Source organism: Carcharodon carcharias, chromosome 5 (assembly GCF_017639515.1).
Source record: "Carcharodon carcharias isolate sCarCar2 chromosome 5, sCarCar2.pri, whole genome shotgun sequence".
Taxonomy (NCBI): Eukaryota; Metazoa; Chordata; class Chondrichthyes; order Lamniformes; family Lamnidae; genus Carcharodon; species Carcharodon carcharias.
The window spans coordinates 147,935,655-147,962,700 of NC_054471.1; positions in this window are offsets into that span (position 1 = coordinate 147,935,655).

Genomic DNA, 27,046 nt, shown 5'->3' on the forward strand with positions numbered 1-27,046 from the left:
ACCTATTTCTATTATTATTTTAAAAATTTATTTCCATCCATTGTTTTATCTCCACCTTTCAGCCTATTTCAATCCCTTCCCCCCACCCCACCAGGGCCATCTGTCACTTGCTTGTCCTGCTTTCTACCCTTAATGTCACCATTAACACATCCTTTAGATAATATCACTACCGTCAACACCCCTTTGTCCTTTTGTCTATGATATTTCTGGCAATCTCTTCTTTGCCTCCACCTATCACTGGCCCTCTATCCAGCTCCACCTGTCCCAACCCCCTTAAACAGCTTATATTTCACCACATTTCTATTCCTCTTTAGTTTTGATGAAGAGTCATGCAGATTCAAAACGATTAACTCTGTCTTCCTCTCCACAGATGCTGTCAGACCTGTGGAGTTTTTCCAGCAATTTTTGTTTTTGTTTCAGATTTCCAGTATCTGCAGTATTTTGCTTTTATGTTATGGACAAGTGCCTTGTTGTGGCTCAGAGCAAAGGTGAAATTGGATTAGGGATGAATACCAAACAGTGGCCTAAATCTTGTGCTCTCACTCGTGGTGAGCTTGGAAGTGGGAAGGGCATTTATTCTGGTGAGATGGTGGTGTACCAGAACCCTGCCGCCTTCCCGCCTCCACCAGAATTAAGCTCTGGGCTGGAAGGTCCATGGTCCATCTTCTGGCCCCGCCACCTGTTGAGGCCCTGAAGTGACAAATTAACGACCACTTAAGGGTCTCATCTTGTAGTCACTGGTATTAATCCAGTGGTGGGTGGGGGGGGGGGGGGGCTGTCGCCATGTGGCATGCACAATAGATAAAAGTGTGTGGTCGCTTTATGTTTGATCTCTGGTCTGAGTGACATCACATGATAGTTGCTTTTAGTAACCCTGAGCTAGATGGGGAAATCAACTTCTGATCATGATGTAATGGCCCATGCTGGAATGGGTTTGTACAGAAACCAACTGAGGCAGTTAGGTTAATACACACTACTGTCAAATAGCCTCATATTCTATTTCACACATGAAGGGTAGGCATTTGGATGAGACACTAAAGGGCCACCACTTGTGAAATCACTCCCCTAGATAAACAACTGTTATAAAATGAGCAGGGAAGGGGGAGAAGAAAGCAGAGAGGAAACTATTGGATCACGGTTAAAGGGAGGGTTTAAGTGAATGACCCACAGGTATAAATGACTTTATGAATATACCTACAAGGTAATTATTCATTCCCTATGATTAATTTTCCGATCATTTCTCTTTCTGTTGTTCTTAAGAGTTTCTTTGAGTATTCTGTTTAAGTAGTAATTTCAATGACATCACCAGGGCAAGTGAGCCAGTACTGTGAGGGAATTAAAAGTCACAATACTGTCATGAACCTAAGGTGGTTTTGTTTCAAGAACACATGTTAATTCAGTTCCTTCATGCAACTGGGCTCAGTAACTTTTCCAAACTAGTATTGCTTTTCCATTCTCACTGGTTAAACAAAATAGCTAAAAGAAATGTAGAAATAAATTACAAGCTATTGCAGTTAATAATATTAATAACCTTTGACAATGTGAAGGAGTGCTTGTGGTAAATTTCTTTAAATTTACCATATCAGGTTAATTATATGCCATTATGACAATTTCTCTTCAGAGAACGACCCAAATAATTCTGCTGCAGATCAGTGACACAGGGCAGAATCTTGTTGAGGCGTTGGAGGTCTCACCTGCTGGCTGGAATCAAGACCCGGGGAGCAGAAGCCTTGCCTGCCAAGAGCTACTGGCCAATCGAGGCTGGCAGCTATTCTGCTCAGCAGCACCACAGGGGAGGCTGTAGGACAGACACCGGAGTCCCAGGATTACAGAGCAATCCAGGCCACAGTTAAGTAATGTTGGGTTTGGGGATGGTGGGGGAGAGTGGGGGGAGTCACTGGGAGAGGGGTGCAGGGGGGTTGGCAACAAGGGCAGGGGGTTGGCTCTAAGTGAAACACTCCAACCGCTTCCCAGTGCTCAGATCCTCAATCAAGCACTGAGTGCCTTTGATCAAGGGACCCATCCCCTGGAGGTGACAAGCTGGCCACACAGTTTTATCTGTCGTGCACACCGCATGGTAACAAGCCCACCTGCATTATTCGGTTTTCCTGCAAATATATGACACAATCTGACCTGTCCTAATCTTAAGGCCACAAGCATATTGCTGAAATCCTCCAAAGATAACTGCAATAAAACACGCTAATACCTATAACAAACCTCCAAAACATTCAGCAGCATTTGTGCTACATGAATCTTTTTGATAATATCAACATTTTCCTTTCAGAAAATCATTAATGCTAACTTAATTGAATGTACAAATGTTAATTTGTAGAAGGGGGTAGGAAGAGCTCTTTTTTTTTAATTGTTCGCAGGATGTGGGCATCGTTAGATAGGCCAGCATTTATTGCCCATCCCTAGTTGCCCTTGAGAAGGTGGTGGTGAGCTGCTGTCTTGAACCGCTGCATTTCCTGTGGTCCAGGTAAACGCACAGTGCTGTTAGATAGAGTTCCAGGATTTTGGCCCAGCGGCAGTGAAGGAACAGCAATATATTTCCAAGTCAGGCTGGTGAGTAACATGGAGGGAATTTCCCAACTATCTGCTGCCCTTGTCCTTCTAGATAGTAGTGGTCGTGACTTTGGAAGGTGCTGTCTAAAGAAGCTTGGTGAATTCCTGCAGTGCATCTTGTATATGGTACACACTGCTGCTACTGTGCATTGGTGGTGGAGGGAGTGAATGTTTGTGGATGTGGTGCCAATCAAGCAACCTGCTTTGTCCTGGATGATGTCAAGCTTCCTGAGTATTCTATCAAACTCTTGAATTGTGCATTGTAGATGGTGGACAGGCTTTGCAGAATTAGGAGATGAGTTACTCGTCACAGGATTTCTAGCCTCTGACCTGCTCCTGTAGCCACAGTATTTATATGTAGTCCAGTTCAGTTTCTGGTCAACGGTAACCCTCAGGATGTTGATAGTGGGGGATTCAGTGATGGTAATGCCATTGAACATCATACGGCGATGGTTGGATTCTCTCTTGTTGGAGATGGGCATTGCCTGACACTTGTGTGGCACAAATGTTACTTGCCACTTTTCAGCCCAAGCCTGGACATTTTCCTGGTCTTGCTGCATTTGGACCTGGACTGCTTCAGTACCTGAATGGTCGCGAATGTTTCTGAACATTGTGCAATCATCAGCGAACATCCCCACTTCTGATCTTATGATGGAAGGAAGGTCATTGATGAAGAAGCTGAAGATGGTTGGGCCAAGGAAACTATCCTGAGAAGCTCCTGCAGTGATGTCCTGGAGCTGAGATGACTGACCTCCAACAACCAAAACCACCTCCCTTTGTGCTAGGTATGACTCCAACCAGTGGAGAGTTTTCCCCCTGATTCTCATTGACTTCATTTTTGCTGGGGCTCCTTGATGCTACATTCGGTCAAATGCAACCTTACTGTCAAGGGCAGTCACTCTCACCTCACCTCTAGAGTTCAGCTCTTTTGTCTATGTTTGAATCAAGGCTGTAATGAGGTCAGGAGCTGAGTGGTCCTGGTGGAAACCAAACTGAGCGTCAGTGAGCAGGTTATTGCTAAGCAAGTGCTGCTTGATAGCACTATTGATTACCTCTTCCATTACTTTACCAGTGATTGAGAGTAGATTGATGGGGTGCTAATTGGCTGGGTTGGATTTACCCTGCTTTTTAAGTACAGGACATACATGGGCAATTTTCCACAAATCCGTGTAGATGCCAGTGTTTTAGCTGTACTGGAACAGCTTGGCTAGGGGTGGGGCAAGTTCTGGAGCACAAGTCTTCAGTACTATTACCGGAATATATTCAGGGCCCATAGCCTTTGCAGTATCCAGTGCCTTCAGCCATTTATTGATATCATATGGAGTGAATCGAATTGTGGCATCTGTAGTGCTGGGCACATCCGTAGGAGGCTGAGATGGACCATCCGCCCTGATTGAAGATTGTAGCAAACTCTTCAGCCTTATCTTTTACACTGATGTGCTGGGCTCCCCCATCATTGATGATGGGGATACTTGTGAAGCCTCTTCCTCCAGTGAGTTGTTTAATTGTCCACCACCATTCATGACTGGATATGGCAGGACTGCAGAGCTTAGATTTGATCCATTGGCTGTGGGGTCGCTTAATTCTGTCTATCATTTGCTGCTTATACTGTTGACACACAAGTAGTCCTGTATTATAGCTCCACCAGGTTGACACCTCATTTTTAAGTATGCCTGGTGCTGTTCCTGGCATGGCCTCCTCCGCTCTTCTTTGAACCATGGTTTATCTTCTGGCTTGATGGTAATGGTAGAGTTGGGGATATGCTAGGTCATGAGGTTACAGATTGTATTCGAGTACAGTTCTGCTGATGGTCCACAGCGCCTCATGGTTGTCCAGTCTTGAGTTGCTAGATCAGTTTGAAATCTATCCCATTTAGCACAGTGGTAGTGCGGTGCTCACTCCTACCGATACATTTATGGGCAGATGCATCTGCGGCAGGCAGGTTGCTGAGGATGATCAAGTATGTTTTTCCCTCTTGTTGGTTCCCTTACCACCTGCCACAGACCCAGGCTAGCAGCTATGTTCTTTAGGACTCGGCCAACTCAGTCAGTTGTGGTGCTACCGAGCCACTCTTGGTGATGGACATTTTAGTCTTTCACCCAGAGTATATTCTGTGTCCTTGCCACCCTCAATGCTTCCTCAAAGTAGTGTTCATCATGAAGGAGCACTGATTCATCAGCTGAGGAATGTCAGTACGTGGTAATCAGCAGGAGGTTTCCTTGCCCAAGTTTGACCCAATGTCATGAGACTTCATGTGGTCTGCAGCAGATATTGAGGACTCCCAGGGCAACTCCCTCCCGACTGTATGTCACTGTGCTGCCATCTCTGCTGGGTCTGTCCTGCCAGTGGGACAGGACATACCCAGGGATGGTGATGGTGATGTCTGGGACATTATCTGTAAGGTATAATTCCGTGAGGATGACTATGTCAGGCTGTTGCTTGACTAGTCTGTGAGACAGCTCTCCCAATTTTGGCACTAGCCCCCAGCTGTTAGAAAGGAGACTTAACGGAGTCGACAGGGCTGCGATTGCCAGTGTCATTTCTGATGCCTGGGTCGGTGCCGGGTGGTCCGTCCGGTTTCATTTCTTTTTTGAGACTTTGTAGCAGTTTGATACAACTGAGTAACTTGCTAGGACATTTCAAAGGGCATTTAAGAGTCAATCACATTGCTGTTGGTCTGGAGTCATATGTCAGCCAGTCCAGATAAAGATGGCAGATTTCCTTCACTGAAGGGCATTTTATTCAACAATCAACAATGATTTCATAGTCATCATTAGACATTTAATTCCAATTTTTTTACTGAATTCAAATTCTACTATCTGCCATGGCATATTTCGAACCCAGAGCATTACCCTGGATGTCTGGATTACTAGTCCAGTGATAATACCACTTACACCAATCGCCTTCCCTTACATTTTTGCCAATCGCGGGCTGAGTCCCCTTAGAATGAACCCTCCCCTTTTGTTCCTACCTGCACCACCTCTTAAACCCACCCTCTCCCTTCCACTGCTCCTCTCCCTAATGCTCCCAAACCCTCCAGGCTCAAGACCCAGAATTACCTGCTCCACAGATCCTAGGCTTTGGGCTGCACTCTTCAACTGCAGTCCCAGCAGCTGCCACTGATGCCCTCCTGGCACTGCTGGGGCTGATGGAGCTGCCATTCAATCGGATTGGTCAGCAGCTCTAAAGGGCGAGACTTCTGCCACATCTCCCACCACACCCCCCAACCCCCTCCGTATTATTCAGCCCAGAGTATGAGCCTGGTTTCACTTCTGTTTGGCTAAGATGTACTTTTGACAACCATTGAGAATATTAGTTTCATAGAATTAATGGCTGTGATTGGAAAATAAAGCATTCAACATAGAAACAGCAAAATTAGACTTGGGTCAAGATTCACACAAACCCAGTTGTCATATACTGTCAAAATAGTAATTAATCCCCAACATTATTTGTACTGGGTGCCTCATGAGCTACTTGCTCTGTCATTGCATCATCTATGAAAGTGAATATTCTCTCTAGCCTGTAGACGGGATTTTGGTTTTGTTCATTGAAGCCATAATATCAATAGCAATATTTTTTGATTCATAGAAATACATAAGAGTTTTGAGGATATTTCAAGATATGTTTTACAGAAACATATTAACCTCAGCATCTGTTATCTTAGTGCTTATTCCACAATAAATGTGAGCCCTGAACTGTAACTAGCTCCCACTTTGGAATGATGCCTCCATCTTTTATATGATCAATACAATTTGTCATCTGCATACTATGAACAAGATGTAGTGCAAAAAGAATTTGAACAAGATTATTTTAAAAGTCAAGCTAATAAGTAAACATGGATGTTCAAACTCAATATGTTTGCAAGAACTGTTAACTTTTCCCAAGGGCCAGACTTTCTGAACTAAATGATAAATGCAGCATGTAACACACTAGCCTGACTTGGAAATATATCATCATTCCTTCATTTCTGTTGAGTCAAAATCCTGTGACACGCTTCCTAACAGCATTGGGAAGCACCGACACTACATAGATTGCACCGGTTCAAGAAGGCAACCCACCACCTCCTTCTCAAGGACAATTAGGGATGGACAATCCTATGAGCAAAGGTATTGTCAGGTCCTTTGGAAAATGTAAGCATATCAATCTATACCAATCTGACTTATGTATGTAAACTGCCAAGGTCAGGTGCAATGCATGTTTTATATCCCAGCTGATTTTACTCTCCATTGAAGTCAATAACCAGTAATGTTGGCCAAATGTAAATCTGTAGTTCCACCCAATCCCATCTGTATCCCTAAGAGGGAAGATGTTTCTGGTTGTTGGAAGTCAGTCATCTCAATCCCAGGACATCGCTGCAGGAGTTCCTCAAGGTTGTCCTAGGCCTAGCCATCTTCAGCTGTTTCATCAGTGACCTTCCTTCCATCATAAGGTCAGAAGTGGGGATGTTCACTGATGATTGCATAATGTTCAGCACCATTCGCAACTCCTCAGATACTGAAGCCGTCTGTTTTCATATGCAGCATGACCTGGACAACATTCAGGCTTGAGTTCATAGTGACAAATAACATTTACGCCACACAAGTGCCAGGCAATGATGATCTCCAACAAGAGAGAATCCAACCATCTTCACTTCATATTCAATGGCATTATCATTGATGAATCCCCCACTATCAACATCCTGGACGTTACCATTGACCAGAAGATGAACCGGACTAGCCATATAAATACTGTTGCTACAAGAGCATGTCAGAGGCTGGGCATTATGCGACAAGTAACTCACCTCCTGACTCCACAAAGCCTGTCCAACATCTTCATGGCACAAGTTAGAAGCATGGTGGAATACTGTTCACTTACCTGGATGAGTGCAGTTCCAACAACACTCAAGAAGCTTGACATCATCTAGGACAATGGAGTCTGCTCAATTGGCACCACATCCACCACCTTAATCATTCACTCCCTCCACCACAGACACACAGTGTTAGCATTGTGAACCATCTATAAGCGTCACTGCAGCAACTCACCAAGTCTCCTTCAAAAGCAACTTTCAAACCCATGACCTCTACCACCTCAAAGGACAAGGGCAACAGTTGCATGGGAACACCACCCCTGAAGATTCCATTCCAAGTCACACAACATCCTGATTTGGAACTATATCATCGTTCCTTCGCTGTTGCTGGGCCAAAATCCTGGAACTCCCTCCCTAACAGCACTGTGGGTGCATCTACGCCACATGGACTGCAGTGGTTCAAGAAGGCAGCTCACCACCACCTTCTCAAGGGCAACTAGAGCTGGGCAATAAACGTTGGCCAGCAATGCCCAGGCTCCATGAAAAAGTAAAAAAAAAACACAGGTTTCGGTGTCACTTCAACCAGAACCTGTTACAAAGAGGTTAAAATTTTAATGTGATCTATGTCAAATCAATTGATTAACAAAATGTTTAACTTGTTTGAATAAACCCCAAACTCTGTTATTCTAGAGCATCCGCTTTTGAAAAAGAACCACCATCAAATGTCAATGGTGAATCATCTTAATTAACCTAAAGAGCTTTCTTCCGCTGATTTAAGTGAAATCTAATTATTCTTTATTTTATTTCTCTTTTCTGGGGCCAGTTTAGACAGGGTATATTGGGCTGCATCTTCCAGTCAGCTAGTCGGTGGGGCGGGGGACGGGGCCCGCTCGCTGATGCGTAAAATGACGTAGGGTGACGTTGGGAGTGCATCCCGGCATCATCCCACGTCACTTAGACTTTCGGTTCGATGGGCGCACACCCGGTCAAAGGCCTATTAAAGCAATTAAAAAAGTAATTAAAATGATTAATGGACCTGCCTGTCCAACCTTAGGCAAAGAGTCCAGGTGGCCTTCAGAAAAACATTAAACCTCATCCTCAGGTGGGTTGAGGTTTCATGAGGGTATTAACATTTTTATAAAATGTTTAAATAAAATAAGTTGACATGTCCGAGCTCATGTGATTTTTCTACCCTTCAAAAAATTTTCATATCTCCCACCAATCTCGCTTAGCCTCAGGGAAATGAATGCCCACTCCCAGCTCAGGGAATCCCACCCCCCCACCCACACAGGGAGCGCATGCTTCCAAGCAGACATCACGCCGTGCGGCCTTAATTGGCCTGCCCATGTAAAATGGCAGCGCGCCCCCAAATGGATGCACGGATCAGGAACCCGCCCACCTGTGCCCACTCCCTCACATCCCCCTGATGGGGGGAAAATGCTGCCCATTGTACTCAGAATATAATTTGTGAATTGAAATCATGAATTATTTTATACAATATATGTAGCTATGTACATTTTGCTCATGATATGCATACTGTCTTTGCTAATTGTGTTTTATTCATTTCGTATTATTTGCTTTTAGAAACACACAAAGCTTATTTTGTTTATATGATTGTTAACTATTCTTTACATTCAGAAGTCAACATCCTGTTGCATTTTTGAAGCTAAACAGAATTTTAAATGCAATGTTCCTAATAATTCAATTGGAGCCACACATATCTTTACTGAAGGGCTGATTTGTTTACAAAATCATGCATGGAGTTTCACGACAAATTTTTCAAGTTTAAACTTTGGCCTAGAATTACCTTCCAAAAGAGATTTGCAACAAAGATTATGATGCCCATTTATTCCTGGGCATATTGGGCAGTGGCACTGGTGTGGTTTATGCTCTTTAATATGGGCTGCAGAAAGAAAAGGAACAGATTATTCTGAACTGACAATTTTTCCTGAACAGATGGTGAGTTGAAGATGTGAGTTAATCCCATGCGTGAAAGAAAGTTTGATATTATTATTTCAATTTACAATATTTTTCTCTGTACATGTTATTCTGCCAGTTTTGTTCAGGAGCACCTTCCCTAAACCAAAAAAAAATATTGAAAACCGTGCTTTTCTTTCCAATTATGTGTCCTGTCAGTTCAGGATGTCTCTGGCCATCAATGATTCACTGAAATGTGTCACCTGATCGGAGTGTGACAAGTTAGTCTTTATCTGCTTTTCCTCTCAAGCTGAACTGTTTGCAGTTCAACCATCTGGGAGACTGCCCAGGGGCTGATGATACTTCCAACCAAGGCTAAGTGGTCTAGAATGAAGGGCAACCATATACTGGAACTGGAACTCACAAATTAATGCTTAAGAGTCCAGCTGTACAGGTGCAGCATGGCTTAGATGGAGTGTGATCCCTGATCCTGGAGGCAGGTATCCAATCCCCCACCTTGAGGCAGAGATGTGATCAGTCTCCAACCCTGGGTAGATTGTATGGTGGTGGTTCTAATAGGGCAGAGCCTGGGTATGCAGTGGTGTAATACTTATCATCTCCCCGAAGCTGCTCCCACCCCCCTTCAGGTGTTGGGTTTTCCAGGACCTGGGAAATCCTGCAAGCCAGGATTAAACCAGCAAACTACAGGCTACTAGTCTTACTAAAATATTTAATTGGCCACCAAATCTCCTGGAAGTGGGTTGGCCACCCTCCCCTTCTCTCCTTTCTGTTAAATTCTGAAGTAAATGGGTTGGCATTGTGCTTCAGATTTTTAAAGTTTTACATCTCACCGATGCCCTCATACCCATTTTTGGAATACTAAGATTCAACCCATTAGCCTGTTTCATTCTCCACAGATGATGTCTGACTGGCTGAGTATTTTCAGCATTTTCTATTTTAAAATAAATATAGTTATTTGATTGAATCGCACACATGCTGGATGTAAATTTTGTTGTCTATGACCTTATCCAGTGATCTGGTAATGATGGGTATAACATAAAGGAAATCAAGCTGTTTAACAGGGTAGGTGCACCCATGTAATAGCGTACGTCTAAGGGTAAATTCAGTGCTTCCATGCTTCCCAATGTGGAACCTCACTGAAAGGAAGTACTGATCTGATTAGGGCAACAACTCTGTAGCCTGGATTCTCTGGCCTTAGCTCCTTTTACACAAAGCTACACACTTGGAACATGGGCGCATGGCACTGGGGAGGTTGCAGAGGCAGGCATGGAACTGAATTACTGAATTATTGAACTACTTGTGTTTCTATTTGGGAAAGGGGAGTTGACATCCGTCTGGTTTTGGACTGGTCAGATTTATATCTGGTGAACAGTGAAATTGCTAAAATAAATCTTAGATGGCAAGGAGGTAGATTTCATCTGTTCTATATGTAACAAAATTATAAACCCAGTCATTGCATACAGGTTTAAAATTTTGCAAGATTTAGTAGACAAAGGAAATTGCTCCCCCATGTCTGATTTCTAAAATACAGTTCATGATTTCCATTGAATTATGTACTTTATGATTTAGTGGCTTAGATAACTAAAATTTTCAATAAACTTCTATCAAGAGCAGATGTTAGAAACGCAAGCATATTCAAACATGATTCGAAAGGCTTCCTACTGTTAGTTTTGGCCTCGACCAAAGGTGGTAAAGACAGAAAAAGAAGGATTTGCATTAATATAATGCCTTTCATGACCATCAGATGTTTCAAAACACTTTACAGCCAATGAGTGTAGTCACTGTTGTAATGCAGGAAACACAGCAGCCAATTTGTGTTCAGAAAGATCCCACAAACAGCAATGTTATTATGACCAAATAATTTGTTTTTGTGATGTTGATTGAGAGAAAAATATTGGCCAGGACACCAGGGATAACTCCCTGCTCTTCTTCAGAATCGTGTCGTGGGATCTTTAATGTCTGCCCAAGGAGCCCTGGTTTAATGTCTCATCCAAAAGAGAATAGCTCTGACAGTGCAACACTCCCTTTGTACTGCATTTAAGTGTCAGCCTTGATTTTTGTGCTCAAATTCCGGAGTGTGACTTGAAACTAGAGGCCAGAGTGCTACCAGTTGAACCGTGTCCGACACACTCTGGAATTAACCTCTAAGCTTTGCTCCATTCTGTCAAGCTGAGGCCAAGCCAAATGTAAGCATTAATGTCCGTTTATACTGCCAGCTGATAAAGGTGAAAATTCACCCTTTCTGTCAGTATCAGATTTGTCAAGCTGTGAAATGAAAAGCTGAGGCAGCTTTTCCTCTAACTCTTTCCTTTCCACCCTAAGAAAGAGAGTGAGAGATACTATCTTCCCAGTTCAGAACAAGTTTGGATTTTATAGACCTGTGTCACACAGTACCACTAAATTAGTTTCTCCCTGATATTAGTTACAGTAGGTGCAGATTTGGAAGTGATATTTTCATGTGTTTGTGATTTCATTTTTATTCTTGCTGTCATGAGATAAACAGTTAAAGGGATTGTGAAAATAATAATAATGTCATAATTAAAAGTATTGTTTAAATAAGTAAACAAATTAATCCTGTTACCTTTTAGATTTTGATTGTTACACACAGGTTCATTGCTGCATCAGATGTTTTCCTGTTCTGAATGTTCTTCCAAATCATTGGACACTTCTTGGTCAATTATGTGTTATTGCGAATCGGTGACAACAATTTTGCAGAAGTGTGTCTGCTCACTGATTTTCAAATTAGCCAATTCATGTGAGGTACCAGGGCCAAACACACTTTTAATGCATTCCATTTGTTAAACAAACTCATTTTGTTGATTTTTATTGGGAAACGATCACAACTAAACTGTACAAATGGATTAATGCCAGGCTAGGGATGGCAACCAAGGAAATAGAACTGACCCTTGTTCGGCTATTAACACATTTTGCTATCTTAGCTTTATGTCACTATTAACACCTTCTTTAGTCTTTAACACAACCATTGACACTCATTTTGTCTATGTCAATGACATCTTTGTCAATGTGTCCTAAGCTCCCACCTATCCCTGACCTTCTATTTTGCTCCACCTGCTCCACCCTCTCTTAATATCCATCAGATTTCTACTTCTCTTTGGCTCTGAAGAAGTGTCATATGGACTCAAAATGCTAATGTTGTTTCTCTCTTCACCAATTCTGCCAGACCTGCTGAGTTTTTCCAGCATTTTCTGTTTTTATTTCAGATTTCCAGCATCTGCAGTATTTCGCTTTTATACAAGGAAATTGAATTACTTTCCTGTGAACAAATATTCAGGAGTAAAACATAGTATTACTGTAATTCTGAGGATTCAGAGCAGCTTCCCCTACCAATCACTAACAGGCTGGAGGCCCAAAGGGACAATAGTTGATGCAGAAAAACTCAGCATCACTTCAAAATCTTTTCCCCTTGCACTGTTCTTGCTGAAACAGATTCATAATGAGAACAAATAAATATGTCTCACTGTGGCTTAGTTGATAGAACTCTCATCTCTAAGGAGAGGTGATGGCATAGTGGTATTGTCACTGGACTAATATTTCAGATGCCCATGGTAATGCTCTGGGCACCTGGGTTTGAATCCCACCATGGCATTAAAAACCTGGAATTAAAAGTCTGATGCTGACCATGAAACCATTGTTGATTGTTGTAAAAACCCATCTGGTTCACTTTAGGGAAGGAAGAAGGAAGTCTGCTGTCCTTACGTGGTCTGGCCTACATGTGACTGCAGGCCTACAGGAATGTGGATGACTCTTAAATGCCCTCTGAACAAGAGCAATTAGGGATGGGCAATAAATCCCATGAACAAATAAATAAAAAGTTGCAAAGTTCCATGTTCAAGGCATTGAGCACAAAAATCAATGGTGACACTTGCACTGTGGTACTGAGAGTGTACTGCACTACTACACTCACCTGGTGTCATCTTTCGGGTGAGATGTTAATCTGAGGTCAGCTCTAGTGGATGTTAAAGATCCCGTGACATTATTTAAAAGGAGAGCAGTGGAGTTACCCCTGGCCAATATTTATCCCTCAATCAACGTCACAAAAGCAAGTCATTATCTGGTCATTATCACATTGCTGTTTGTGGGGGCTTGCTGTGAGCACAATTGGCAGCCATGTTTCCTCCATTACAACATTGAACTGCTACAAGGGTTCAGATTTGAACAAAATAAATAACAATAGTGGCAAATGTATAGGATTATAAAATTCTCAACTGATTTTATTGAACTGTGCTCCAATATCACAAGGGTATGAATGGCACACTGATAGCTGATGAACAGATGAATAACATCAAGCAGGACCTATCAATGAAAAGTAAAACTTACAAACTGGTTTCTTTCAATTCAATTTTGTCTTCATTTTATAAATAGCCCACAGAAGCTGAATCCTCGCAATCTGGCCCTGTTTTACTTTCTAAACTACAGGACAACTGGCCTATTTCATCCAGCTCCATCTTCCTTTAAACTATCAGATCAAAGGTTGATACATCCAATTGTTTGGATAATATTCACAAAACTGAATCATCCACACAGTCCCCAGCCTTACTTCCAATTTCTTTACTTTAACCCAGAGAAAAGCCACTGATCTTTTTTACCCAGGTTTTCTGTCTTTAACTCAACCAGGAGATTAAAAGTTACATGTTCCCTGAACGATATTCACAAGCTTTCCTCTTACCAGCCTAGATGGCCCCTTCTAGTCCCTATTTACACCTGGAGTACTGATCAGACTGCAAGGGGGAAATGCATAACTTCTGATGCATTGGACAATGTCCAGCTGTACAGATAGGAACAAAGGTAAAGTATGTCTTTCTTATGCACCTCTGTACATGTGTTCAAAACCTGTGGTGATCAGGGATTGGTTATGCCCTGCATGGTCAACTCAATGAGTAGTCAAAAGTGATGTCACCCCTCATGGACAGAGTCGCTATGAAATGTTTCAAAATGCCCTTTTTGACGGTTACAAGACACCCCCCACTAAACTTTCCACTTGTTTGATAAACATCATCCAGTGTATCTTCACACTGTTTCAAGGGTCCCTACATCCCTGACCACAATGATGGCCCCATGAAATCAGAAGAAGTTTCAAGCTTTCATTAATAAGATTCCTCCTGTGAACAAAATGACAACCATAGGTACTGGTACCAATGGAATGTCAGCAATAAAAACTGATCTATACCTGACCTTACAATTACAGGCATTTACTCATTTTATTGTCTATATGCTGCATTGAGAATGTATTTCCGTTCAAGTGATTGCTTAATTGCACAGGCAAATTGACCAGGATTTCTTTACTATATCTTCACTCCCTTAACCTTTGTGTTCATACAAAAATCAAGCTAGCAAACTCAACGGTGGCCGATTTGATTTAATCCCATCGTGTATTATGTACAATCTCATACCATAACAGGCATAACTACCGTCATAATATATAGCTGAAATTAATCAATGACATCATAATTTCAATCCATATTACAGTGACTACACTTCAAAAAGTATTTCATTGACTGTAAAGCTCTTTGAGACATCTGGTGGCCATGAAAAGTGCTATATGAATGCAGATCCCTCTTTTCTTTTTTGCTGTTTGTCCAGAATCCAATGATTTAGGCACCAACAATAAAAGGAAAGGGAGGGTTTAATCTGAACATCATAAAAGCTGCCCTGAAATTCTGCAACCTGCTGGATTTATAAATGCACTTATATAGGACAGGAGGCTTCACTGAACAGATTTTGCAGTGCAGCATTTCATTTTTGTTCATGAATCTGATTGAGGAAATAAGCAGAGATTCATTCTGACATTGGAATCTCAGGAGCCTTTGGGCCAGATGTTACACTGCATCCTTTTTGCCACTGTCGCTGACCATCATGGTTGAGTTTCTCAGGGGAACCTCCTTTGGAACCTTTTACATGCATACAAACATAGGAACTAGGAGCAGGAGTAGGCCACTCAGCCCTTCAAGCCTGCTCTGCCATTCAATAAGATCATGGCTGATCTGATTGTCATCTTCCGCCTACCCTCTATGACCTTTCATCCCCTTGTTAATCAAGAATATATCTAGCTCTGCCTTAATATTCAAAGACCCTGCTTCTACTGCCTTTTGAGGAAGAGGGTTCCAAACACTCTTGCTCCTCTGAGAGAAAATATTTCTCCTCATCTCTGTCTTAAGTGAGTGACCGCTTATTTTTAAACCGTGACCCCTAGTCCTAGATTCTCCCACAAGAGAAGAATCCATCCTCTCCACATCCACTCTGTCAATTCACTATTTAGATAAAAAGCTTTTTTTTTATCCTTTCTGCCAAATGGCCCCATCTTTAAGACCTTTGGACCTTAGGTTGGTCTCATCCGCCCATTCTGCCAGAATCAGTCTCCGCATACCACAGTAGACAAATCCCTAAACTGTCGAGGGTAGAACACCCAAAAGTTACCCTCATCTGGTTGGCCTACCCATTGAAGAAGTTTACCGGGATGTGGCCACTGTTGCATGTGAACAACTACTTGGAGCCACAAGTGAGAGCTGGGTAAATGTGAAGACCAATACAGTTTGAGTTTCTCCAAGGAGTTGGGCGAGCCCATCCATGAGAGGTGCTATCCCTCCCTTACATCCAAAACATCCCTTAATGTACCAGCCTACTTCAGGAAAGCCCTATCTCAAGCTCAAGGCTTCAGTCCATGGCCAGAACCTGTCAGCAGTGGATAAGTTCACTTATATCAGTGACACACTTTCTCAAGCTGTCTATATTGACAATGGGATCATGCAATAGTTGTCAAAGCAAGTGTAGCCTTTGGCAGACCTCAAATGTCAGACTGGGAATGAAGAGAGATAAGTCTGTCTACCAAACTGAAAGTCTATGGAGCAATAGTCCTGCCCACCCTGTTCTATGCATGCAAGACGCGGACTGTGTACCAGCTTCATGCCAAGAAGCTCAATCACTTTCACTCGAGTTGCCTTCGGAAGCTTCTGAAGATCAGATGGCAGGACAAAATATCAGGCACTAAGGTATGCACCTGATGCCAAGCATCCGCACCACATTCAGACAGTCACAACTGAGTTGCACTGGTCAGATAGCCAGAACGCTATCATTTCCTAACCAAAGCAAATCTTCCCTGTATAGATGGGGTCTGTGGTGCACACTCTCATGGCAATCAAAGGAAGTGCTACGAGAACATTCTGAAGGTGCCACATAGGAGTTTTGATTTCGTCTTCAAGTCCTGGGAGAGGCTTACTCAGGATTAATCTACCTGACGCAACCAAATAAATAATGGTGTGGCCTCCTGGGAAAACAAGTGCACCTCAAAGGCAGAGAGAAAAGGCAAAGTGAGGAAATCCTGAGTCAGCAACTCGTCCAAAACTCAATGTCTGTTGTATCCTGTCTTATTTGTAGCTAAACCTCCCGGGCACAGATTTGTCTTAGCAATTGCCTATATACCAACTGGAACCCTACCAAATCATGAAAATGGTCATCTTCCCATGATGGTACCATAGATTTTCTTTCAATTCATTTTTGCTTGTCATTTCTTAGCTCTTTCCCTATTCTGCCTTAGCAAAGTTTGAAATGCCTGCTGAACGCATTTTAAGTTTGCAAGATTAACCATTGTATATTAAATCAGTGAAAGGGATTCCAAAGTTAAAACTAGTACAGCTATTCCTGCCAGGTAAAAGCTTAGTTCTAATAAAAATCAGCATAAGTCTGCCTTGAACAGGATTTTGAGGTCCATCTGTTGTTGTAAATGCCTGCGGTCTCTCTGGATTAATTCTTATCACCTGCATTGCACTTGACCAAATGAGGAAATTGTATCCATTTGATTTTACCCCTGAACTTGCACTTCATTTTAAAAGCTGTTTATTTGTACAAACATCTAAAACTGTAGTTTAATTCGCATTATTTTGTATTTAGTTGTAACTTGCTTAATTGAATATTTTTGTTGGCATAGCCTCTTATTTGAATGAAATTTGTCATACGATGTGTCATTGCTTATTTAAAGTTAATATTTTGCTGCAGCTAGCTTTGTTCATTTCTTTTTAAGTGACCTGATCAACCCAGCGTCAATCAAAAATAAACCAAAATGTGAAGGGAATTTATGTGGCGTTAGGGTACTCTGCAGTATTTTAATTATTTTAGAGCATTTCCATTAAGAGTAATGGGCCCAAAGCACTTTTATTAAATATCCTAATGTAAATATAGCAGAATGGCACACTGAATGTCAACTTCAGCATTCATTTAAATGATGATTGCTTAATTGCATAACCTGCTTATTTGCATAAAGATTTACATTATTAAGCAAGAAGTATGGTAATTAGTGAATTTTACAAATTTTAAAATATATTTTTTATCTGCAGCTGTCACCCTTGCCTCATGCTGTGCTGTTTTGATGGCAGCTGTTGATATAGGATAGCCTTGTGTGGACAGCTTGCTGTGTCCATGGATTAATATGGTGGAATATTTTTAAGATCAATTTTGATTTATCACAAAAATATTGATAATAAACTTGAATTAATGTAACATTGTTTCCCTAGATTTTGCGATAGCAAAACAAATAGTTTCCATGAAGGCTTTGCAATTTTTACAGATTTTTCCTCAGTCATTTATTTTTCTGGAAGTTTTCTCTTTTTGGCTATCTGCCATTTTCTGTGTCACTTTAACCAATGTCGGGTGAATGCAGATTTTGACATTCCCTTCCACAATTGAGGAAATGCACCACCTTTGCTTAACATTTCTCACTGACTGCCAGACCGAGGTGAGGGCATATGAGGATTCAAAAGTGTTTAAAATTACTACAAAATTTGATTAGCTACAAATGTGTACAAGAAGTTTTTCGAATTTCGAAGGATCTTGGGATCAGAACTAGAAAATAGAGCAAAATCCAGTTGGAATTCCACTCATAATTTTTTGGGAGGGGTTCTCTTTTCCTGTGGGTGTGTGCATGAGGGCAGATTATTTGCCCAATCTTCATGCATGTTATGGGCATGTGTCAGGTGATTCCCAACATAACTTTGAAATTCTACCCATAACCTCAAAATGCCTCAGCAAGACTCTTTTCACTATGTTTCCAAGTATGGCTCAATAATGTTTATTTATCACTTAAAAATAAATATAACATGTCCTATGCCTCAAGCACATTTGCTAAGACAATTCTTAGAAAACCCATAGCCAACAATTAAATTGATTTGCAGCCTGGAACATCCTAACTTCATTGAGGTTTATTTAACAACTAATGGCAACATGGAAAGAATTTAATACAAATTGTTATAATTTTTCATGTGGGGGTGCAATTGATCTTAAGCATAAGAATTTGCATTGCAGAGTGAATTTATGGAATTTACCGCATACTCACCATCTTCTGCGTGAAGTTGTTAAATATGAACGGTCTGTCAAATATCCATCTTCTAAGCCTAAACCAATGGGGGTGAATTTCTGTCAGGGGCTCTCCCTCTTCATCTGCTGTAACTTTAACAGAACAGCTACAGGAACCCAGGGAGAAAGAGGTAGAGTGTAAGAGAACACATGCAGACTGTCACACCTGTTCCGTAGTTCTAAGTTTGCAGGTTTCAGTTTAATCATTTCTTTAATAGCCATAAATCACTGAATAATATTTCTCCTGATTGTTCGCTTCAGCCTGAAGAATAAATAATCTCAGGCCTGAATTTTCTGTCCTGATTCGCATCGAGCGTCATGGCGGGCATGAGCGGACAATATGGCGGGAAAGCCAGAAATTGGTTTCTTGACGTTGTGAAACCAAAGGGAGAATTTTCTCCCAGGGGGGTGGGCGGGGGGGCGGGGGGGGGGGGGGATTGTGTGAAGGTATGCGTGGGCAGGTACGCTGCCAGTTGGCACCCCCGATCAGCTGGGCACCGCCATTTTACATGTGCGGGCCAATTAAGGCTCGCCCAACGTGACGTATGCCAGGATGCGGATGGCAACAAACCATCCTGGAGTTTCTTTTGCAGCTGCTGAAACGCCTATCTGTTCCCCTTACTGTTGAATCCTCTATCACTATAGCACTGCCACTCTTCTTCCTCCCCTCTTGTGCAGCAGAGCCACCTGTGGTGCCATGGGCTTGGCTCCTGCTGCTTTCTCCTGAGAAGTCATCTCCCCCAACAGTATCCATGTGTACGAAAGAGCGCAGAAATCTCCCTGAGGCACAGAGGTGCCTCAGGGAGATTACTTTCACTTATAAAACATTGAATAAAGGTAAAAAACAATTTAAGGACATGTCCCCTCATTTGAAACTGTCACATGAGCTAGGACATGTCCATTAATTTTATTAAAATTTTTAAAATCACTTTAAAAACGTTCATGAAACCTCATCCCGCCTGTGGATGAGGTTCCATGAAAAATGGGCTCTTCGCCTGCCCGCTAACCTTAAGGTTGGATAATCAGCTCAGCTTATTGCTTTATTGGCTTTTTAAATGGCCTTATTAGGCCTTTGACAATTTGGCGGATGTGCAGCCGACTCGGCTGCACGCCTGCCAAACTGAAAAACTAAATGGTGTGCGGTGACGTTGGGACGCACGCCTGATGTTACCGCGCATCAATTTACACCTCAACGAGTGGGCCCTGCGTCCGCTCTCTGAGCCGAAGATTCTACCCCAGGTTTCAATCATCAGCTCTACCTGTCAATGGCAGGACATGTTGCCCTCTGCTGCACATTGGGAACATAATTTTATTATATCTGCATATAATTATAACCCCTGCCGGCCAGAATCATCCCTCAATGTGGATCATCTGGCCAAGCCGATGTGTTTCACAACTGTACATCAGCGACCTGGCAAACTGCACTTCGCTCAGAACTTTGAAGCTTGTTTGCCTACCTTGCTTCAGGCAGCACTCACGACCATCAGGACCAGGCTTCGCAGGCAGCACCACATCACTTTTAGGGGGTCTCACGGGCAGGTCTCTACCTACCAGACCAGCCGTAAGGCAGGGTGGCTTTTCAATAGTTGCAGGGCTAGGGCGTGTTTGAGGAAAGGGGGAGAAGTGGCCTCAGGAAAGGGAAAAGGCTGCAGGGCGAGAGCTGTACGGGGGAAGTGGGGTATCCTAGTGTGTGTGGGTACACATGTTGATCTGTACAAGTGGCCTCAAAGATGGTGAGGGCTGAGGAGGCAGCCTCTAAAAGCAATGAGACCAGATGGTGATGTGGGTGTGTGTTTGAGACAGCGATTGGTGATGTCCCTTGAGCTGGCAGTGAGTGAGATGCCAGTGAATGTATGATGGCCTTGTGATTGTGTGAGTTTAGAGTGAGCTATTCACTAATATCTCTTGACCCCTCTCCTATGTTGTGTTCTGTAGCCAAGGATGAATTTTAGCTCCCGGCAGAATGTTCTGCCGCCGGGACTGAGAGCAAGTCCCGAGCCTGCATAGATGGAACGTGGGACTGCAGGAACAATTTTGCATCCAGTTGAGGATGACAGTTTGCATTTATCACTCTTTAGGATTGCTATTCCTTTGTAATGTTTCTAGCACAGTGCAAATTGGGAAGCCATGTACATGTCCAATTGGTGCTGCTTGACATTTTCTTTCCTTTGGGGCTGGAAGCTAGCTACATGCCTCAATTACTGATATGAGTCCCGAATAATAAAAACAAAACAAAAATACCTCTTTAATCAGAAACCTTTCTGGCATCAGTCTTAAATTTGCCTTTTTACAACTGGAACAGCTCTGAATCAGATCAGTTTAGAGCTTCAGCATACCATCCTTCTGCCACCAAGCTGTTCCAGTGCAGCTACAACACTGGCATCTACCCGGCAATGAGGAAAATTGCCCAGGTATGTCCTGTCTACAAATAACAGGACAAATCCAAACCCGGCCAATTATTGCCCATCAGTCTACATTCGGTCATCAGCAAAGTGATAGAAGGGGCCGTCGACAATGCTGTCAAGCAGCACTTATTAATAACCTGCTCACGAATGCTCAGTTTCGGTTCCGCCAGGGCCACTTGGTTCCTGACCTCATTACTTGGACAAAGGATGAACTCGAACAGTAAAGTTAGAGTGACTGCCCTTGAGATCAAGACAGCATTTGATTGTGTGTGGCATCAAGAGCCCTGGTAAAATTAAAGTCAATGGTATTCAGGGGGAAATCTTTCCACTGGCTGGAGACATACCCAGCACGAAGGAAGATGGTTGTGATTATTGGAGGCCAATAATCTCAGCCCCAAGGGATAGTTGCAGGCATTCTTCAAGGTAGTGTCCTAAACCCAGCTATCTTCAACCCCTTCATCAATGACCTTCCCTCCATCAAAGATTAGAAGTGGGGATGTTCACTGATGATTGCACAATGTTCAACACCATTCGGGACTTCTCAGATACTGAAGTGTCTATGTGCAGCAAGTCATGATCAACATTCGGCCTTGGACTGATAAGTGACAAATAACATTCATGCCACACAAGTGCAAGGCAATGACCATCTCTGACAGGGGGCAATCTAACCACCTCCCCTTAACATTCAATAGCATTACACATCACTGAATTCCTTACTGTCAGCATCCTGAGGGTTTCCATTGACCAGAAACTGGACTGGAACTATAAGTACTATAAGAGCAGGTCAGAGGCTGGGAATTCTGAGACAGGAAACTCACCTCCTGAATCCCCAAATGCTGCCCACCATCTACTAGGCAAAAGTCAGGAATGTGATTAAATACTCTCTAGTTATCTGCTCCGTCAACATTCAAGAAGCTCGGCCCCATTCAGACCAAAGCAGTCCTCTTGATTAATATCCCTTCCCAAACTTAAACATTCACTCCCTGCACCACAGAAGCACAATGGCAGCAGTTTGTACCAACTACAAGATGCACTGCAGCAACTCACCAAGGCTCATTCAACAGCACTTTCCAAACGTGCGACCTCCTAGAATGGCAAGGGCAGCAGATGCATAGGAACACCACCACTTGTAAGTCCTCCTCTAAGCCACACACCATCCTGACTTGGAACTATATCATCATTCCTTCACTGTGGAGCTCTATTCCTAACAGCGCTGTGGGCATACCTACACTACATGGACAGCAGCGGTTCAAGAAAGCGGCTCAGCATCACATTCTCAAGAGCAATTAGGGAGGCACAATAAATGCTGGCTTTGCTAGCAATGTCCACATCCCATGAAAGAATAAAAAAAACTTCCAACACACCTTTTTCATTATGTGGGTGAGGTTTTAAAAATCTTCCAGGAGTGAAAAAAGATCAGTGGATTGAAAATCATAGGTAGCGCATTTGCAGTTTTGAAATAGAATGCATGATCCTATTGGTGACTTATGTTCTTGGAAAAGTTTTCCCTAATCTTCAACAGTCTACCTGCTTTGTTGGTTAATGTTCCAGGGTGACCGAATGCAATGAGGTCAGTTCAGTAACGTTACCCTTTGTGAGCTCAATGATGCATTCTGAGTGCGTATCCAATTGTTTTTGAGCCAGGAACCACATGTTCAGACCAGCTTCAGGAGCGATGCCTGATTCATGCCAGACATGTATATTAGACGTTTTATAGGTCTACCAATTTAAGGTGATCTCATGCAACTTGGGTTCTTGGGCTTCTCTGGTAATCCAGCCAGTTTCAGCCAGTTTATACATGGCATATTTGTCATACGACGTAAGTGGCTAAGTGCTGCATCTAAATGTCAATCATTCCATGAGAAATTGGCATAAATGTTTTGGTATTAATAACAGTGAGTCTGCCAGTGTGTTCACCATTATTACTCCTTTGAAACAAAGCTGGAGTTTACACATGGACAGTTAATGACAGAAATCCAGAAGTTTCTGTCAATGGCGTTATGCTTCTTTGGAAGGTGCACTGTTGAAGACCCCTAGATTGCAATCAATTAGAAATCACTGATCTGATGGAAACCTGCTCTTTTGCATTACTACTCTTACTGTAAAAACCCTTGAAAAAGTTCCATCTCGTTGAATGGGATGCAACTAGGTTTTTAATGGCATACTAAGTTCATAATTGCCGTTGAACAGCCTTATTGCCCCTGAAAACTACTTTTATATTTGTGGAATGTCAAATTTTTCCGTTATAAAATCACGGCCTTAATATTTTGAATGGCTGGGTTTCTCTCCCTGCCATCCGAAGAGTTAGCAGGGAAAACACCCTCGCAGATTCTGACTGACTGCAGCTATTTCATGCTGGAATATGCATCAATTGGCTGCAGCCAAGACTTCCTTTCCTCACTTGGGAGGAAGTCCTGCCTTAGAGAGCTGCCAGCCAATCTGATTCACCAACAGCTCTCTAGCCGCTGCAGTGACAGGAGCTGCAGTGGACAGAAGAGGAAGTGCTTCAACTGCCAGAACCTAAGTCTCGGGACCGGACAGTGAGGGAAGTTTTGGTGGTCCTAGGGCAGGGAGAGTAGGGAAGGCCTGGGGAGGTGGGATGGAAAGTGGGCGATTGGGATGTCAGGGGGGAGGCAGAGGGTGGGGGGAAGGGAGGTCCAGTGACCACTGGTCCTTAAGCAGGGAGGTGCCTGAAGTCAAGGCACTTCTTCTGTTGGAGGCATTCCCCCACAACCCACTTCCCACCTGAATCCTAAACCCATTCATTTTTGGGCTTCCCCCACTTCCTCCCACCAACCTAAAAATTGAGGCTGGGTGACCTCGCAGCAATTTTATACTGGGGCAGGCAAGACCTCGGGTGGAAACCCAAGGGGAATCTGGTTCCTTCAATTTCATGCTCCCTGCTGCCTAAAAACCCAGCAGCAGAGAAGTGTGAAATTCAGGCCCACATTTTTAAAATAAAATATTTATTTTAAATGTTAGTTTATGATATTTCAGTTAGGACCTTAATTTCATGTGTATGTCTCAAACATTTATTTTGCTGTCTGTAAAATCTTTAATTAAAAGTTGTAAATTCAATGAATTTTTACTTTTTGCTTTGCTGCCTATGAGAATACTTCAATGTGATCGGCTGTTTACCCTGTTCGATGACAACATTGTTGCTGGATGCCTGGAGATCCCCTGACTTTCCAATAGATTCAAATTGATGTTAGGAAAGGGGAAATGCATGCAACAGAGTTCCTTGTGGGCAGCTTTCTCTGGTGTCACTGCTTTACTGCTAACTGGAAGATCCAGGTCATCAGGGAGGCATAACAATGAGCAAGTACCTTTGAAACTTCTCTGTCCATTTTAAGACCGTGGCCAGAGCTACCTGTGTTCCAGAGCAGCAAGCTCAAAGTACTGTTGTCTCCATTGATGGGGTGGGGGGGGGTGCATCAATGGCACCGGCAATGGCACCCACCCCTATTATTTAAATGAACTTCTACCCAGGATTTGGGATGGAGTCGAGGCTACTGTAGGCAGACATATGTCTTGAATTTTTGATGGCACACCACTGGCACAACTTTGAACTTTTTGGATCTTTGTTCCATGTGTTGTCCTTGGGCAGAATTTAGCCCTTGTCGGGCAGGGGTGGTCAGAAAACTGACCGCTGACTGCAATCGGGGCCGGAAGGCGATTTCATGCTGGTGATCTAATTAAGGCCCACCCAGCGTGAAAAATGAGTGGGGGGGCAGCGGGGAGGAGGTTGAGTTGGACGAGTGTGAACTTTGCGCGTGTGCGCGAATGCGCGCTTCAGAATTGCCCTGAGAACTGCCTCAGGGAGATGAAGTATTTTCAAAAAAGACCAAAGAATTGAAAAATGTAATAAAACATGTCCCCTCATGTGACTCTGTCACTCTAGCAGAGGCATGTTATTAATTAAATTTTAAAACTTTTATTTTATTTTTATTTGCTTTAGGAATCCTCATCCCGCCCATGGATGAGGATTCCTAAAAAGTGCAAAGGGCGTTTGGACTTTTTTGCCTGCCCGCCAAACGTAAGGTTAGCTGGGCAGTGAAAGATTTAGGTTGATAACCTTGTTAATGGTCTTAACAGACCTTTAAATTGTCAGCGGGCACGCTGCTGACTCCAGCATGCGCCCGCCGACCGAAATTTCGCGTGACTGTGTGTTGACGTCGGGATGTTCGCCCAACGTCACCACACGTTATTTTACGCTCGAGTGGGTCGGGCACGTGCCCACCTGGCGAGCTTAAAATTTTGCCCCTTGCGTTACTTCCTGTTGCTGCTTAGCACTGAGTTTTTTGCATTGAAAGTTTTTTTCTTAATGAGAGTTGCAAGTTAGAAATTCCTTGGGGCTTGCCTAGATTTGGAAGAGAATGGGGAGTTTCTGTAGAACAACGAGAGCCAAGCCCAATAAGGAACATGTCAACCATTTCTCTCATTCAATGCACCACATGTTCAGATATAAGGCTCAATTAGGCTTGTTATGAAGCCAATTTACCCTGATATTACGCTGCCCACACCATACAGCACTGCTGGAGCAGAAGCCGATTTTTTAACTTAAATGTTTAAAGGGCGGGAAGGAAGGTGGAGGGAGTCACCCTTCAGGGGCTGCCCTGATGCCAAACTTAACTTACAGCTCCACATTCACTATCGCTAAGAAAACTTACATCAGACTTTGTAACATTGCCCATCTCCACCCTTACCCTAGCCTGTCAGCTGATGAGATTCATGTCTACCTCATCTTAATGTGCCTGATGCTGAAATCTTCATTCATGCCCTTGCCATCTCTAGAATTGACTACATTCCAAGATTTCCTTTCTGCTTCCCATCCTCCCCTTTCATAAACTTCAACTGATCCAAAACTCTGGTGCCCATTTCTTCTCCCGTAACAAGTTCCATTCACCCATTAGTCTTGATCTTCCTGAGTTACCTTGGCTCCTGTCCCGAAGTAAAATTTTCATCCTACTGTCTTCTATCTTGGTAGCCTTCTCCATCATTACAACACTCGTCAGTCTTGTCAGTTCCTCTGATTTCAGCCTCCTGCCCATACTCTCTCCCTTTTCCCCATCACTGGGTGTTGTGTCTTCAGCCATTTGGCTCCCATGCTTTGGGATTCCTTCACAAAACTTTTCCACCTTTATAGCTCCCTTCCTTCCTTTAACGTCATTCCTTAATATCCACAACTTTGATTAAGGTTTTGGTCAGTCTTCCTAATATCTCTTTTAGCTAAATATCCATTTTTTCTGTTACACTTCTGGGAAACACCTTAGGATGATTTCCTATGTTAAAGGCTCTGCATAAATACAAGTTGCTTCTTGGCATGCACTCCACCTCTTTGCAGAGTCTGCCCCTCTTTCTAAATTAGGAATGCTCAGTAAATGCAAGTTGTTGATTTTGCTTATGTGGATTGTGAATTTTATTTGGCATTTAGATGTACAATTGATTATTATTGGTGTTTTTTTTTTACTCCACTGCAATCCTGAATTGACCTGTGAATGTTTTACAGCTTTTAATTAGGGAGCCATGAATTTAATGGTGTGTTTGGAGAATGCACAATGTGAAATAATTGAGACCTTGTTTTCCTCATGCATTGGATCTAATTTGTAAATGTTTCAGAGTGAAGGTTGTAACCTTCATAATCATTTTTGATTTAACAAAAAATCTATCCTTTTACACTGTTTAACATTGCAATTGTTTGCCATTTAGCATGCTAATGCATATACAAAGTGGCATAACTTGAGATTTAAAGGAGCAATGAGAAGGGTGGAAGACATAGGTTTCGTTCTCATTCTTTCACTGAGTTCTCAAGCTCAGCTGTACTGTTCCTATGAAATGTTGAATGAAAGCCTGTGCCATTTCAAAGGCAGGATGAGGGGCAAATACAATGCAATTGTGCAGGGTTGTGTTCCACCTCAGACCAGTCAATTGCAGGAAGAGTGGATGGAGACCTTATGTAGGCTGTTTGTCTGCACCCTTTTGGGTATAA